The sequence below is a fragment of the Stomoxys calcitrans genome, chromosome 1 (genome assembly GCF_963082655.1).
Source record: "Stomoxys calcitrans chromosome 1, idStoCalc2.1, whole genome shotgun sequence".
In the NCBI taxonomy this organism is placed as follows: Eukaryota; Metazoa; Arthropoda; class Insecta; order Diptera; family Muscidae; genus Stomoxys; species Stomoxys calcitrans.
This window is the reverse complement of record NC_081552.1, coordinates 10,506,525-10,523,133: the sequence shown is the minus strand read 5'-3', so window position 1 is coordinate 10,523,133 and position 16,609 is coordinate 10,506,525. Positions and strand designations below refer to the sequence as shown.

The following is a 16,609-nucleotide window of genomic DNA, read 5'->3' as shown; positions in this document are numbered from 1 at the left end:
CCATAAATCAAGAAATCGGTCTATATGGCAGCTATATCCAAATTTGAACCGATCTGGACCAAATTAAAGGAATATGTCAAAGGGCCTAACACAACTCACTGCCCCAAATTTCAGCGAAATCGGACCATAAATATGGCTTTTATGGGCCTTAGACCATAAATCGGAGGATCGGTCTATATGGCAGCTATATCCAAATCTGAACCGATCTAGACCAAGTTAAAGAAATATGTCAAAGGGCCTAACACAACTCACTGTCCCAAATTTCAGCGAAATCGGACCATAAATATGGCTTTTATGGGCCTTAGACCATAAATCGGAGGATCGGTCTATATGGCAGCTATATCCAAATCTGAACCGATCTGAGCCAAATTGACAAAGGATGTCGGAGGGCCTAACACAACTCACTGTCCCAAATTTCAACAAAATCGGATAATAAATGTAGCTTTTATGGGCCTAAGACCCTAAATCGGCGGATCGGTCTATATGGGGGCTATATCAAGATATAGTCCGATATAGCCCATCTTCGAACTTAACCTGCTTATGAACAAAAAAAGAATCTGTGCAAAATTTCAGCTCAATATCTCTATTTTTAAAGACTGTAGCGTGATTTCAACAGACAGACGGACAGACGGACAGACGGACGGACATGGCTAGATCGTCTTAGATTTTCACGCTGATCAAGAATATATATACTTTATAGGGTCGGAAATGGATATTTCGATGTGTTGCAAACGGAATGACAAAATTAATATACCCCCATCCTTCGGTGGTGGGTATAAAAAGGTTAAAACAATTTTTTTAAAAAAGAAGAAAAAGAAACTTTAAAGAAAATTTAACAATTTAATCAAAGTTACTGATGAAATAAATTAATAAATAGTTATAAAAAAACAAAAACAAATAATTAATTAAAATGATTATAAATCAAAGATTTGAACTGTCGTTCATTACTTATAATTTGAATACTTTTGGGAAGATTATTCAAGAGACGTATAGCATTAACAAAGAACTGTTGTTCAGATACACGATATTGATGACGTATTTATTTTACTTGTTTACCTCTTGTAGAGTTGGCCAAACGTAATACAGAAGCCAGATATGACGGTTCCGAATAGACTCAAAGACGGCTGAACCGATTTTCATGAAATTTTCACAGATGGTGGAATTTCATGAAAATCGGTTCACCGTCTTGGAGTCTTTACGGAACAGACAAAGAAACTAGCAAATAAACAAAACGCAACAATTTAATTTTTATATAATATTGAGTTGCCCACAACAACCAATCCCATGGCAGCCGGTTGTATGTACCGGATTGACCCGATGAATTCCTTCATCGGCAAGAGCTGCCGCCTCAGTGTACCACACACTGCTACTACAACTACAACGGTTCATTGGTATAAATTATCTTGTGGATCATTTGCAACGAGCGTATCTTAAGGAACGAATTAAATGAGACACCATATACTAGTCTGGCAAAGTCAGATACCCGGTCTCTTCTACGCAAACCGAAAATGTATCTAACGACATCGTTAAAGGCCACGTGCAATTTATTCCCATGAGTTACATCACAACCGTAAAAAACCTCGCAAGAGTATAATAGTTTCGGCAGAATAAATGTCCTAGCCAAAAGCATTCTTATTGACAAAGGGGTAAACTGTCGACTCATATATAAATTTCGTAAAACGCCGTAGGTCCTGCCCACTGTCATGCTGACATGATTATTCCATGAAAGTCTATCATCAAACTCCAAACCAAGGTTTCTTGCAGATGAAACAATCTCAATTGGGGCTCCAGCAATTGCCACATCAAGATTGGGCGGCATTGTCACCCGATTCCTACCAATTACAAGGCACTTTGACTTTGTTGGATTTAAAAGTAGTCCGTTGGCGTTTGCCCATGTGTTTATCCTATCCAAGTCATTATTAAGTCGAAGTACGCCATCGATCAGCCTCTCCGGCGAGGAGCTCATATACAGCTGTACGTCGTCGGCATACATATGAATACTACAGTTGCGCAACTGTCCAGGAAGGTCATTGCTATATAAGGAAAAAAGTAGTGGGCCCAATTCAGACCCCTGTGGAACACCTCTTGAGACTGGAAGATAACTAGAACACCGGCTATCAACACATGCATATATAAATTCCCTTGTTCTTTCAGAAAATTTAAATAAATGTTTCAGTTTAAGGCAAAGTATTTTGGGATCAACGGAATCAAATGCTTTCGAATGATCTAAAAGAACAAGAAAGGCAACTTTATCGCTGTCAATATCACTCCTTACATCTTCAACTACTTTCAAAAGTGCAGTAGTACAACTATGCTTTGGCCGGAAACCAGATTGAAAATCTGTTGGTAGCGAATTATTCGCAATATATTCTGATATTTTCCGGTTGACTAGAGTCTCAAATATCTTAGAGACGTAGGGAAGTATTGCTATTGGCCTAAATTCCTGGTTATTCTTTGGTGTTAGGACTATCCTTGCCCGTTTCCAAGACTGTGGATAACAACTCCTTAAAATAATGTTGTTAAAAAGATGGCACATATACGGAAGAATAAAGGGTAGAATTATCCTAAAAAATCTTGGGTCAATATCATCAGAACCAATGGCATTAGACTAAATCGATTCTACAGCGCTAACGATAACGCTTTGTTCAAAACACTCAAGATCAAAACGTAGGTATGGTGAGGTCACTGTCGTAGAAATGTACGTTTGGCTCAGGAAAAGATATGTTCAAGAAACTCCTATTAATCCCATCTATATTAACATGTCTATCAATTGATGCATTATCACTTCCTATTCCAATTGACTTAATATGTCTCCAAGTACCTATCGTGTTCAATGCCTCTTGAAATTTACGAATAAAATAAGCTATTTTCTTCGTCTTTATACAAGAAGTGGTCTGATTCCTCGCACGCTTGTAATCATTAAAGAGTTCAGGTGTTCTAAAACGCTTCCATCGCTTTCCATTTTTCGAATGGGAACCAGTGGTTTGATAATGATATTAAAGTATTGATACGTAAAAGAGATTGTGCGTACTATCTCTTTTACGTATCAATACTTTAATATCATTATCAAACCACTGGTTCCCATTCGAAAAAACAGTTCGGGTCTTCATCGGAACACATTTGTCGAAAATCTGACTCACCATACGTTGAAGAAATGCAGTCTGTTCATCTACGCAAGTCAAGACATATTATCCCGATCAAAATACGAAATTTCGCTTAAAACGGTGCACACATCCCCGAGATCTGGCGTTTTTTGAAAATTGGGGTATAGGGGGCCCGCCCCCCTTTCGGATATCAAAAAATGTAAATAACCTTTGACTGTTTTCGGCATAATTTTTAAACCTTCCTACCTGGGACAAGCTTCCACAAAAGTCTAAAAGTTCTATAAAAACATGGCCGCTAAATATATATACGTAACATAGTGAATGCAAAGAAGAGTATTTTAAAAGAAAGTTATAGTGCATATGGTGTAAAAGGAAGCGCAGCCAAGCGGGCCGGGTTCAGCTATCTATTATATAAAAAAGAAATTGTTGCGCTTTGTTTGTTTGTCAGTTTCTTTGTCTGTTCCGTATAGACTCAAAGATGGCTGAACCGATATTATGAAATTTTCACAGATGGTGGCTATTGGGCCCCCGGTGAAAATTTCATGAAAATCGGTTCACCGTCTTTGAGTCTTTACGGAACAGACAAAGAAACTAACAAACAAACAAAGCGGAACAATATAATTTTTATATAATATTGGGTTGCCCAAAAAGTAATTGCGGATTTTTCATATAGTCGGCGTTGACAAATTTTTTCACAGCTTGTGACTCTGTAATTGCATTCTTTCTTCTGTCAGTTATCAGCTGTTACTTTTAGCTTGCTTTAGAAAAAAAGTGTAAAAAAAGTATATTTGATTAAAGTTCATTCTAAGTTTTATTAAAAATGCATTTACTTTCTTTTAAAAAATCCACAATTACTTTTTGGGCAACCCTATAGATAGCTGAACCCGGCCCGCTTCGCTTACGTATATATTTTGCGACCATGTTTTTATAGAACTTTTAGACTTTTGTGGAAGCTTGTCCAAGGGTAGGAAGGTTTAAAAATTATGCCGAAAACATTCAAAGGTTATTTCCATATATGTTATTTATTCGAAGTACAGACATCTTGTCAAAACAGTAGTGAAAAGCATACGATTAACTTTGAACACACCCTCCTGTTCCGCTCGATCTCTTTTTCTTTGTTCGGATTTGCTTGGCTATTCAAATAACTTCTATCTCCCAATAGATGGCGCTGAATTTGTTGTTGATGATGCTCGCTGTTGACATCATTTTGTCATCACACTGTCATCATTTTGCCTGTTTTTAAATTCAATCGAATTTCCACTTTTGTCGGCCTATCTGATGTCACCGTTGCGAATGGGTAAGCATCTTTGGCCTACCCATGCAAAATATATCAGAAACAATTTTGAGCACTGGATATTCCTCCAATAATAGTTGCGACAATAATCATTACCCATTTAGAACTTCAGTACAAACAAGTAAAAGCGTGCTAAGTTTGGCCGGGCCGAATCTTATATACCCTCCACCATGGATCGCATTTGTCGAGTTCCTTTCCCGGCATCTCTTCTTAGGCAAAAAAAAGGATATAAGAAAAGATTTGCTCTGCTATTAGAGCGAGACCTGGAGACCTGTGTAAAATGTCAGCCAATTCGAATAAGAATTGCGCTCTTTGTGAGCTCAAAAAGTAAAATAGAGAGATCGATTTATATGGGAGCTGTATCGGGCTATGGACCGATTCAGACCATAATAAACACGAATGTTGATGGTCATGAAAGAATCCGTCGTACAAAATTTTAGGCAAATCGGATAATAATTGCGACCTCTAGAGGCTCAAGAAGTCAAGACCCAAGATCGGTTTATATGGCAGCTATATCAGGTTATGAACCGACTTGTACTTTATTTGACACAGTTGTTGAAAGTAACAATAAAAAACGTCTTGCGAAATTTCATTCAAATGGGATAAGAATTGCGCCCTCTAGAGGCTCAAGAAGTCAAAACCCAAGATCGGTTTATATGACAGCTATATAAGGTTATGGACCGATTTGAACCATACTTCGCACAGTTGTTGGATATCCTAACAAAACAGGTCGTGCAAAATTTCATTCCAATCGGATAAGAATTGCGCACTCTAGAGGCTCAAGAAGTCAAGATCCCAGATCGGTTTATATGGCAGCTATATCAGGTTATGGACCGATTTGAACCATACTTGGCACAATTGTTGGATATAATAACGAAACACGTCGCGCAAAATTTCATTCCATTCGGATAAGAATTGCGCTCTCTAGAGGCTCAAGAAGTCAAGACCCAAGATCGGTTTATATGGCAGCTATATCAGGTTATAGACCGATTTGAACCATACTTGGCACAGTTGTTGGATATCATAACAAAACAGGTCGTGCAAAATTTCATTCCAATCGGATAAGAATTGCGCACTCTAGAGGCTCAAGAAGTCAAGATCCCAGATCGGTTTATATGGCAGCTATATCAGGTTATGAACCGATTTGAACCATACTTGGCACAATTGTTGGATATAATAACGAAACACGTCGTGCAAAATTTCATCCCAATCGGATAAGAATTGCGCACTCTAGAGGCTCAAGAAGTCAAGACCCAAGATCGGTTTATATGGCAGCTATATCAAAACATGGACCGATATGGCCCATTTACAACACCAGCCGACCTACACTAATAAGAAGTATTTGTGCAAAATTTCAAGCGGCTAGCTACTTCTTCGGAAGTTAGCGTGCTTTCGACAGACAGACGGACGGACGGACGGACAGACGGACGGACAGACATGGCTAGATCGACATAAAATGTCGCGACGATCAAGAATATATATACTTTATGGGGTCTCAGACGAATATTTCGAGTAGTTACAATCAGAATGACGAAATGAGTATAGACCCTAAATCGGAGGATCGGTCTATATGGCAGCTATATCCAAATCTAGACCGATCTGAGCCAAATTGACGAAGGGCCTAACACAACTCACTGTCCCAAATTTCAGCAAAATCGGATAATATATGTGGTTTTTACGGGTCTAAGACCCCAAATCGGAGGATCGGTCTATATGGCAGCTATATCCAAATCAGGACCGATCTGCGCCAAATTGACGAAGGATGTCGAGTGGCGTAACATAACTCACTGTCCCAAATTTCAGCAATATCGGATAATAAATATGGCTTTTGTGGGCCTAAGACCAGAAATCGGAGGATCGGTCTATATGGCAGCTATATCCAAATCGTTGACCTAAATTTTCAATCACACACTGAGATTTCGCTTTCAATATGTAGACAAATGTCACCTCTGTAACTCAACCTACTCTCCAATAGCTCTGATTCTCTGTACGTTCGTTGAGCCTACCCCTCTAACAGATTAACACAAACTTGAATATCCGCAATCTACTAAATAAATTTTTATCTATGGCAAAGATAGCCACTTAAACTACCTGAAACACTTATTGCTAAGGCCCGTCATAGGGTGGGAAATTTAAAATATAATACAGCAAACAACCGCAACAAAATTGCGATACTTCATTATTCTTTATATATAAATTCGTGATGGCGTCTCCATTCAGTTAATTCATTTGCAAACAGAATAGATGGCGCTTATTAAAATGTTATTGCTGCCATCGAAAAGGGAAAGTTTTAGACTTTAATACCCAAAATAAATTAAAAGTTCTCCGTTTCATGTCGCCCCGGATCCTTACGCAATTACATATAAACGACTGAGAATTTGACATTTCTCCCATCTGTTAGAGCATATTGTTATAAGTCTATAGATTTCTTTTGTCTATGCTGCTACTCGCATAGAGCGGCTTAGCACCTATAATATTGATCATCATGTGTTAGTTGTCTATTGTATAACTAACTATATGGCTTCCTGTTGAATAGTCATAATTTAGTGTTGTCCAGCAGCACGTTGTTTGGATTTTTCAGGAATATTAGGCTTCTTGTCGATGAGCTAAACATGGCGGCCCCCTTGACGTTAAGGTTTGCAACTGCTCCTATCACCCTGAACGTCATAACCATTATTTTAATGGGCCAACTAAAAGCACCACCTAGATTCTTGGACACAAAGTTTAATATCATATCCGTAATCTGTTTCCAAATACCTTTAATTTGAGGCTCATCTAACTTGGATTGAATTATATTCCCATTTGAGGGTGGGCCACCCCCAATTGCTTGGACCTCATTTTTATACCCTCCACCATAAGATGGGGGGTATACTAATTTCGTCATTCTGATCGTAACTACTCGAAATATTCGTCTGAGACCCCATAAAGTATATATATTCTTGATCGTCGTGAAATTTTATGTCGATTTAGCCAAGTCCGTCCGTCCGTCTGTCTGTCGAAAGCACGCTAACTTCCGAAGGAGTAAAGCTAGCCGCTTAAAATTTTGCACAAATACTTCTTATTAGTGTAGGTCGGTTGGTATTGTAAATGGGCCATATCGGTCCATGTTTTGATATAGCTGCCATATAAACCGATCTTGGGTCTTGACTTCTTGAGCCTCTAGAGTGCGCAATTCTTATCCGATAGGAATGAAATTTTGCACTACGTGTTTTGTTATGATATCCAACAACAGTGCCAAATATGGTTCAAATCGGTCGATAACCTGATATAGCTGCCATATAAACCGATCTTGGGTCTTGACTTCTTGAGCCTCTAGAGTGCGCAATTCTTATCCGATAGGAATGAAATTTTGCACGACGTGTTTCGTTATTATTTCCAACAACTGTGCTAGGTATGGTTCAAATCGGTTCATAACCTGATATAGCTGCCATATAAACCGATCTGGGGTCTTGACTTCTTGAGCCTCTAGAGTGCGCAATTCTTATCCGATTGGAATGAAATTTTGCACGACGTGTTTTGTTACGATATCCAACAACTGTGCCAAGTATGGTTCAAATCGGTCCATAACCTGATATAGCTACCATATAAACCGATCTTGGGTCTTGACTTCTTGAGCCTCTACAGTGCGCAATTCTTATCCGATTGGAATGAAATTTTGCACGACGTGTTTCGTTATTATATCCAACAACTGTGCGAGATATGGTTTAAATCGGTCCATAACCTGATATAGCTGCCATATAAACCGATCTGGGGTCTTGACTTCTTGAGCCTCTAGAGTGCGCAATTCTTATCCGATTGGAATGAAATTTTGCACGACGTGTTTTGTTACAATATCCAACAACTGTGCCAAGTATGGTTCAAATCGGTTCATAACCTGATATAGCTGTCATATAAACCGATCTTGGGTCTTGACTTCTTGAGCCTCTATAGGGCGAAATTCCTATCCGATTTGAATGAATTTTGGCACGTAGTATTTTGTTATGATATCCAACAACTGTGCCAAATATGGTTCAAATCGGTTCATAACCTGATATAGCTGTCATATAAACAAATCTGGGGACTTGACTTCTTGAGCTTCTAGAGGGCGCAATTCCTATCCGATTTGGCTGAAATTTCGCAAGACGTTTTTTATTGTTACTTTCAACAACTGTGTCAAATAAAGTACAAGTCGGTTCATAACCTGATATAGCCGCCATATAAACCGATCTGGGATCTTGACTTCTTGAGCCTTTAGTGTTCGCAATTATTATCCGATTTGCGTGAAATTTTGTACGACGGATTCTTTCATGACCATCAACATACGTGTTTATTATGGTCTGAATCGGTATATAGCCCGATACAGCTCCCATATAAATCGATTTCTCTATTTTACTTTTTGAGCTCACAAAGAGCGCAATTCTTATTCGAATTGGCTGACATTTTACACAGGTCTCCAACATATAATTTAATTGTGGTCCAAACCGGACCATATCTTGATATCGCTGTAATAGCAGAGCAAATCTTTTCTTAAACCCTTTTTTTTGCCAAAGAAGAGATGCCGGGAAAAGAACTCCACAAATGCGATCCATGGTGGAGGGTATATAAGATTCGGCCCGGCCGAACTTAGCACGCTTTTAGTTGTTTTATATCATATTCGTAGTCTAGTCACGAATACCTTTCATTTGAGTCCCATATTGATATTTACGTCCAATATGTTTGTTTGCGAAAGTTTTTGTGGTTGGACGACCCCTCGCATACTTGATCCCAATTTTTATTATCATATTCGTATTCTACCCCCCTCCCCCAATACCTTTCATTTGATACCCATATTGCCCCGATCGGTCCACTTTTGATTTTAAGAGGTGTTTTTGGGGCAACGGAGGAGGATCCGCCCCCTTACAATATCAACAAACTAAAAAGCCTTTTCCTCCTACCTGACCATTTTCGTTATCTACTCCCGAATACCTTTCATTCGTCTCCCATATTGTGATTATCGTTCAATAAACCTATTTTAGAAGGTATTGGGTTCGGGGCGGCCCCCCATTTACTTGGATCCAAATTTTAATATAAAATTCGTAGTCTACTCCTGAATACCTTTCATTTAAATCCCATATTGTCCCGATCGGTTCTCCTTTATTTTGGGGTCGTACTTTTAGGGTAAGGAGAAGGTCCGCCCATTTACCGATATCAATAAAGTATATACCCTATTGCTCCTTCCGGACCACTCCCCACAATCTGTGAAAACTTGAAAGAAATCTGTTCAACCGTTTTTTAGTCTATAAGGAACAAACAAATTTACAAAACCACAAACAAACGAACACAAATTCATTTTTATATATATAGATAGATAGATGAATCAGGCTATGGATCGATTAAGACCATATTGGATATGTATGTTGAAGGTCATGGGAGAAGTCGTTTTATAAAATTTCAGCCAAATCGGATAAGAATTACGCCCTCTAGAGACTTAAGAAGTCAAGATCCCAGATCGGTTTATATGGCATCTGCATCAGGATAGGTACCGATTTGAACCATACACCTCATGCCAAATTTCAACCAAATCAGATAAGGATTGCGCCCCCTAGGAGCTCAAGAAATGATGATCCTAGATCGGTATATAAGGCAGCTATATCAGGTTACGGACCGATTTAAACCATACTCAGCACAGTTTTTGGAAGTCATAACAAAACACTTCGTGCAATATTTTAGCCAAATAGGATGAGAATTGCACTCTCTAGATGCTCAAGAAGTCAAGATCTCAGATCATTCTATAAAGCAGCAATATCAAAACATTTACCGATTACGCCCATCTACAATCCCAACCGATCTTCACTGTTACAAAGGGAATGAAGAAATTAGTTATCCCCCTCATCCTATGGCGGAGGGATTGAATTGAAATTAAATTTTTAATTTCAATTAAATTTTTTTTAAAAATAAAAATGCGAAGTAGTGTGGGACAGTTTGTAGGGATTAAAAACCATTCACTAGGCGAAAGTAAAAATCATAACCTACTAATAAGTTTGATGCAAACAATCAAATGGCTTAAATCAAAATCGGGTTGCCAGTTTTTACGTCAAATTTTCTTGTCTGTCCCCTACTAATCGATCTTCATCAAATTTCGCAGCAATCTGCAGATATCATCTCTTTACAACTCTTATTTTTCTAGATTTTATGCTGGGATATATTACCATAGAATGTGAATTATGCATTTACTAACAGAATATTTTCCATATTGTTTGGCTACATTTCCATGTAAACAATTGTGCACATGCACATCAGACTTTATTACGTGGATAGATTTCTACCAACGATGTATTGTACTCTCATAAATAGTTGTATACATGATTCATTCATTTCTTTGTGTATTGCTACATAATGCATTTGGGCATTTGCATGTATGTATGTATGTGTGTTACATTTAGAGATGCATTTATGCATGTATTTACACATGGGGATTCATATGTTGAGCCATTCTGTTGATGGTTTACCATGAATGTTTTAGGCCTCATGAGATTTTTGGTCCTTTTGTGTATAAATAGGCCGTAAGTTACTTAGAAGTACGGCATTGGTTTATAGTTTATATTAGGGTAAAACGGAAAACCTAAAGAGGGATATGTCTTTAAAGTTGAAAAATGTAACGGAATCGTGGAAAGAAAGAGGGAAATGAGGCCTCAAGTGGGGGAAAGGGTAGTTTTCAATTTGATATTGAATTTTTCTAAGTCCTTTGACATATTTGTTCAACAATCGGCTTAGAATTATTAAAGCAAAATAAAAGAAGAAGTTTTATTAAAGAATAAAACGTATACTTAAACATCGTACACCATCATAGGATAGTGGGTATATTCATTTGGTCATTCCGTTTGCAACATATCGAAATATAAATGTCGGGCCCTATAAACTGTTTATATTTTTGATCGTCGTAAAATTCTAAGACGATCTTACGATGTCCGTCCCTATATCAGTATGTTCGCTTGTTGTTATCATGATACAGCCTTCAAAAATTAAGATAAGGGGTGAAATTTGGCACAGATTCATATTTTTTCTATGGGCGGGTTAAATTCTTGAATGGGGGAAAACCAGGCTATATTTGGATATAGCTGCCATATAGACCGATCTTCCGATATATGGTATTAAGCCATTAAAACTAGCATTTATTGTATAATTTCACTCAAATTTGAAGCAGTTTGTTTTAGACACCCCACATCCTACCCGAATAGACTGTATGAAATAAGGACCCAATTTAATAAAGCCCCAAACGGTAAATGAAATAAGGCCCCAAAGTTTTATAATTGAAAAACAAACCACAATATTTGGGGCTTTATTTCATTTGATAGGTCTTTATTACCTTTTAACAAGAATAGCATTTGTCAAGTTCTTTGCCCGTTTTCCTTCACAGGCACACAAAGTATAATGGACGAGAAAAGCTATGCTATTAGAGCTTTACCAAGTTATAACCCCATTGGGGCCATACTTTGTTTGGCTATTGAAGACCAAAGTAAAAGTCATTGTGCAAAATTTCAAATCGGATAAGAACTGCGCCGTCTATAGACTCATGAACTATAATCGGGAGTAGGATTTATATGGGAGCTACATCAGGTTATGAACCGATTTGACCATACTTGGCAGAGTCGTTAGAAGTCATAACAAAAGAGTTCATGCAAAATTTCAGCCAAATCGAATAATAATTGCGCCCTCTAGCGCAAGATCGGTTTATACGACAGCTGTATCAATACATGGACTGATACTGCCGATTTACAATCCCAATCGACCACTAATAAGACATATTTACTCCTTCGAAAGTTTGCGTGCTTTTGACAGACGGACGGACATAGATCGACTTGAAATGTCACGATTAAGGACATACATACTTTATGGGATCTTAGAGGAATACTTCGAGGTGTTAGAAACGGAATGACGAAATTAGTATACCCCCATCCTCTGGTGAAGGGTATACAAATCAGGGCGTAATTTCATATGAATTGTAGAGGCTTTATTTCGTATAGCTAAAATTGTGAAGGTTCCGTGTGTTGAAATCACGATATCGGTCAAACTCGTAAAGCTAGCCGCTTGAAAATTTGAAAAGATACTTCTAATTGATGTAGGTCGTCGGCGATTGCAAATGGGTCATATCGGTTCAAATTTAGATATAGCTTCCATAAAACCCGATTTCCAGATTTGACTTCTTGAGCCCTTACAAGCCGCAATTTTTTCTGATTTTAATACGATTTGGCTTAAGTTTTGCACGCAGTGTTTTGTTGTGACTCCCAACAACGGAGCCGAGTACGGTCCAAATCGGATTTTAACCTGATATAGCTCCCACATAAACTGATCTTCCGATTTGACTTCCGATTTTGACTTAAGGACTCACCTTAAAAGCCGCAATTTTTGTTCGATTTGGCTGAAATTTTGCACGCGGTATTCTGTTATGACTTCCAACAACTGTGCCCAGTACGGTCCAAATCAGCCTATAACCTGATATAGCTCCTATATAAACCAGTTTCTTCATTATCCTAGAAGCTTTTATTTTTGCTGATTTGACAGAAGTTTGGTGTATAGAATAAAATGATGCCCTTCAACTAAATTTATTTTGAATAAATTTTTGCAGAATCCATGGTGGTGGGTTCCCAAGATTCGGCCCGGCAGCACGCCTTTACTTGTTTAGGATTAAGGCCTGATTTCATATGAAATAATGCCCCAAATTTTGGGGTTTTATTTCATTTGGGGTTTTATTTCATCCTCCACCAAAGGACGGGGTAATACCAATTTCATCATTCCGTTTGTAACACCTCGAAGTATTCATCTAAGTTCCTGATCGTCATGGCGTTTTAAGTCGATCTAACCAAGTCTGTCAAAAGAACGCTAACTATCAAAGGAGTAAAGATAGGAGCCTGAAATTTTTCACACGTTCCATATAAACCGATCTTAAGCTGCTAGAGGCCGCAACTCTTATCCGATTTGGCTAAAATTAAATGTACGATGATATATCCTATGACATCCAACTGATGTACCAGGTTTGGCTCCAATCAGTCCTTGTCCTCATATAGATTCTATATAAATCTATCTCCTGATTATACTTCTTTTGCTCTAGAGGACGCGATTCTTATCCTAGCATATAAAAAACCCATGGGTTTTTTTTTAGTTTCCGCCATTCTTGGGTCTTTATTACATTTGCCGCTTGGGCCTTTATTGCATTTGGGCCTTATCCTTTTCCGCCACCCGAATATGGTCCATATCTATTGGGTTGCCCAAAAAGTAACGTTGTTGTAAACAATCCATTTTTCATCTCCAGTTATGATTCGTTTTAAAAACGGATCGAATTCATTGCGTTTAAGGTGCATATCACAAGCGTTGATTCGGTTTGTTAAATGAATTTCTTTCAATACATGTGGTACCCATATTAAAATTGACGCCAAACAAACAAATGTAAACAAAATTTAGCGCACTTTTTTCTAAAGCAAGCTAAAAGTAACAGCTGATAACTGACAGGAGAAAGAATGCAATTACAGAGTTACAAGCCGTTGAAAAAATTTGTCAACGCCGACTATATTACTACTATATTACCGACAATTACTTTTTGGGCAACCCAATAGTAATGTAAGTGTTTAGCATAAGATGTATTTCATTCAATTCTCAATAAATCGCACGATCTAGGCGGCCAATTGACAGGTCCCGAACATAAAAAAAGATGTCCACCGAACTCGCCTCTCAATAAATCCATTGTTACGCGTGCTGTGTGGCATATGGCACAGTCATGTTAAAACCACATGTTATGCAAGTCAAGCTCTTGAATTTTGGACAAAAAAAGTTATAATTTCACGGTAGCGCATACTATTTACAGTTACGTTACGATTCGTATTATCTTGGAAGAAGTACGGTCCAATGATGCCACCAGCCTATAAACCGCACCAAACTTCACTTCACTCCAAAGTTGACAATTCTGCTTATTTATGTGCTCATTGAACCAAATATCAAACTTGCTCATGTCAGTATCATACGCTATTATTAGTAAAGCAACACCGTTTGGTACAAAAACAATACCATATGATATGGAGGAAACATAAAATGATTAGAACCGTTTGGTACTTACCTTATTACCGAACTGGCATTGGTTTAAATATCAATCTGTTATTGGTTTTAGCACCAGAGCGTTATTGGTTTAAGTACCAAACCTTTACTGATTATTCCACCCCCTAGTGATAAAAAAAAACAGTGGAAATAATTTTAATCCAATTTTGTTTCGATTCTTTATGTTAATAATTACAACAAATAAAAGCATTCTAAGTTCGGCCGGGTCGAATTTTGGGAACCCACCATCATGGATTCTGCTAAAATATAGAAGTTATATCTGGTTATAGACCGACATGGACCGTACTTAGCACAGTTGTTGAGAGTCAGAACAGAACACTATATGCAAAATTTCAGCCAAATTGGATAAAAATCAAGGCTTGTAAGGGCTCAAGAAATCAAATTGGGAGATCGGTGTATATGGGATCTATAACATGTTCTTGACCGATTTGAACCGTACTTGGCGCAGTTGTTAGAATTCACAACAGATCACTATGTCCAAAATTTCAGCCATATCGGATGAAAAGTGAGGCTTCCAGGGGCTCAAGAAGTCAAATCGGGAGATCGGTTTATATAGGAGCAATATCCAAATCTGAACCGATATGGGTCATTTGCAATCCCCAACAACTTACATCAATGTAAATATCTGTGCAAAATTCCAAGCGGCTAGCTCATGCTATCGTGATTTCGATAGACGGACGGACGGACATGGCTAGTTCGATTCAGAATGTCGAAACGATCAAGAATATATTGGGTTGCCCAAAAAGTAATTGCGGATTTTTTAAAAGAAAGTAAATGCATTTTTAATAAAACTTAGAATGAACTTTAATCAAATATACTTTTTTTACACTTTTTTTCTAAAGCAAGCTAAAAGTAACAGCTGATAACTGACAGAAGAAAGAATGCAATTACAGAGTCACAAGCTGTGAAAATAATTGTCAACGCCGACTATATGAAAAATCCGCAATTACTTTTTGGGCAACCCAATTTATGAATATTGCTCGAAATCGAAAGAGTTGGCTAGAATTTAGCATTCAAAGTACATTTATTGCCTCTAATACCCAATCCAGATGCGGCGCAGATAGTTCCAAAAATAGATACTGCTTCCAGATAGCTTTTTTAATCAGATTTGACCAAGTTTTGTTATATAAGTATAAGTACGCCACAATAAAGGGAACAAGTTTTTCTACCAAAATACCTCAAACATGCTCTTATTGCTGAACAGCATGTTGTTTTATGAAGAAATTTATTTATTTTCATACTTCGTATAAAAAATAAATATTAATCCTAAGAATCTTAGGAACCCTCCATGGATTGTGCTAAAAATTTATACAAACTAAATTTTGTTGAAAGACATCATATTATTCTACATACCATGTTGACCAGCAAAAATTAAAGCTTCTAGGAACCGAACAGGGATAATGGAGAGACCGGTTTATATGGGTCTTAGACGTATATTTTGAGGAGTTACAAACATAAAGACGAAAAATATACAAAACAGAAAAATATATAAGTAAAAGCGTGCTAAGTTCGGCCGGGCCGAATCTTATTTACCCTCCACCATGGATCGCATATGTCGAGTTCTTTTCCCGGCATCTCTTCTTAGGCAAAAAAAGGATATAAGAAAAGATTTGCTCTGCTATTAGAGCGATATTAAGATATGGTCCGGTTTGGACCACAATTAAATTATATGTTGGAGACCTGTGTAAAATCAGCCAATTCGAATAAGAATTGCGCCCTTTGTGGGCTCAAGAAGTAAAATAGAGAGATTGATTTATATGGGAGCTATATCAGGCTATAAACACGTATGCTAATGGTCATGAGAGAATCCGTCGTACAAAATTTCAGGCAAATCGGATAATAATTGCGACCTCTAGAGGCTCAAGAAGTCAAGATCCCAGATCGGTTTATATGGCAGCTACATCAGGTTATGAACCGATTTGAACCATATTTGGCACAGTTGCTGGATATCATAACAAAATACTACGTGCCAAAATTCATTCAAATTGGATAAGAATTGCGCCCTCTAGAGGCTCAAGAAATCAAGACCCAAGATCGGTTTATATGGCAGCTATATCAGGTTATGAACCGATTTGAACCATACTTGGCACAGTTGTTGGATATCGTAACAAAACACGTCGTGCAAAATTTCATTCCAATCGGATAA

The 16,609-nt window shown here is 37.8% G+C and overlaps 1 protein-coding gene across 1 annotated transcript in view; it reads right to left on the bottom strand.

Moving 5' to 3' along the window:
- The window catches only part of LOC106090474 (hemicentin-1), a 1,337,150-nt gene that overhangs the window by 614,626 nt on the left and 705,915 nt on the right, over nucleotides 1-16,609 (bottom strand). The gene's annotated exons all lie outside the window — the stretch shown is intronic.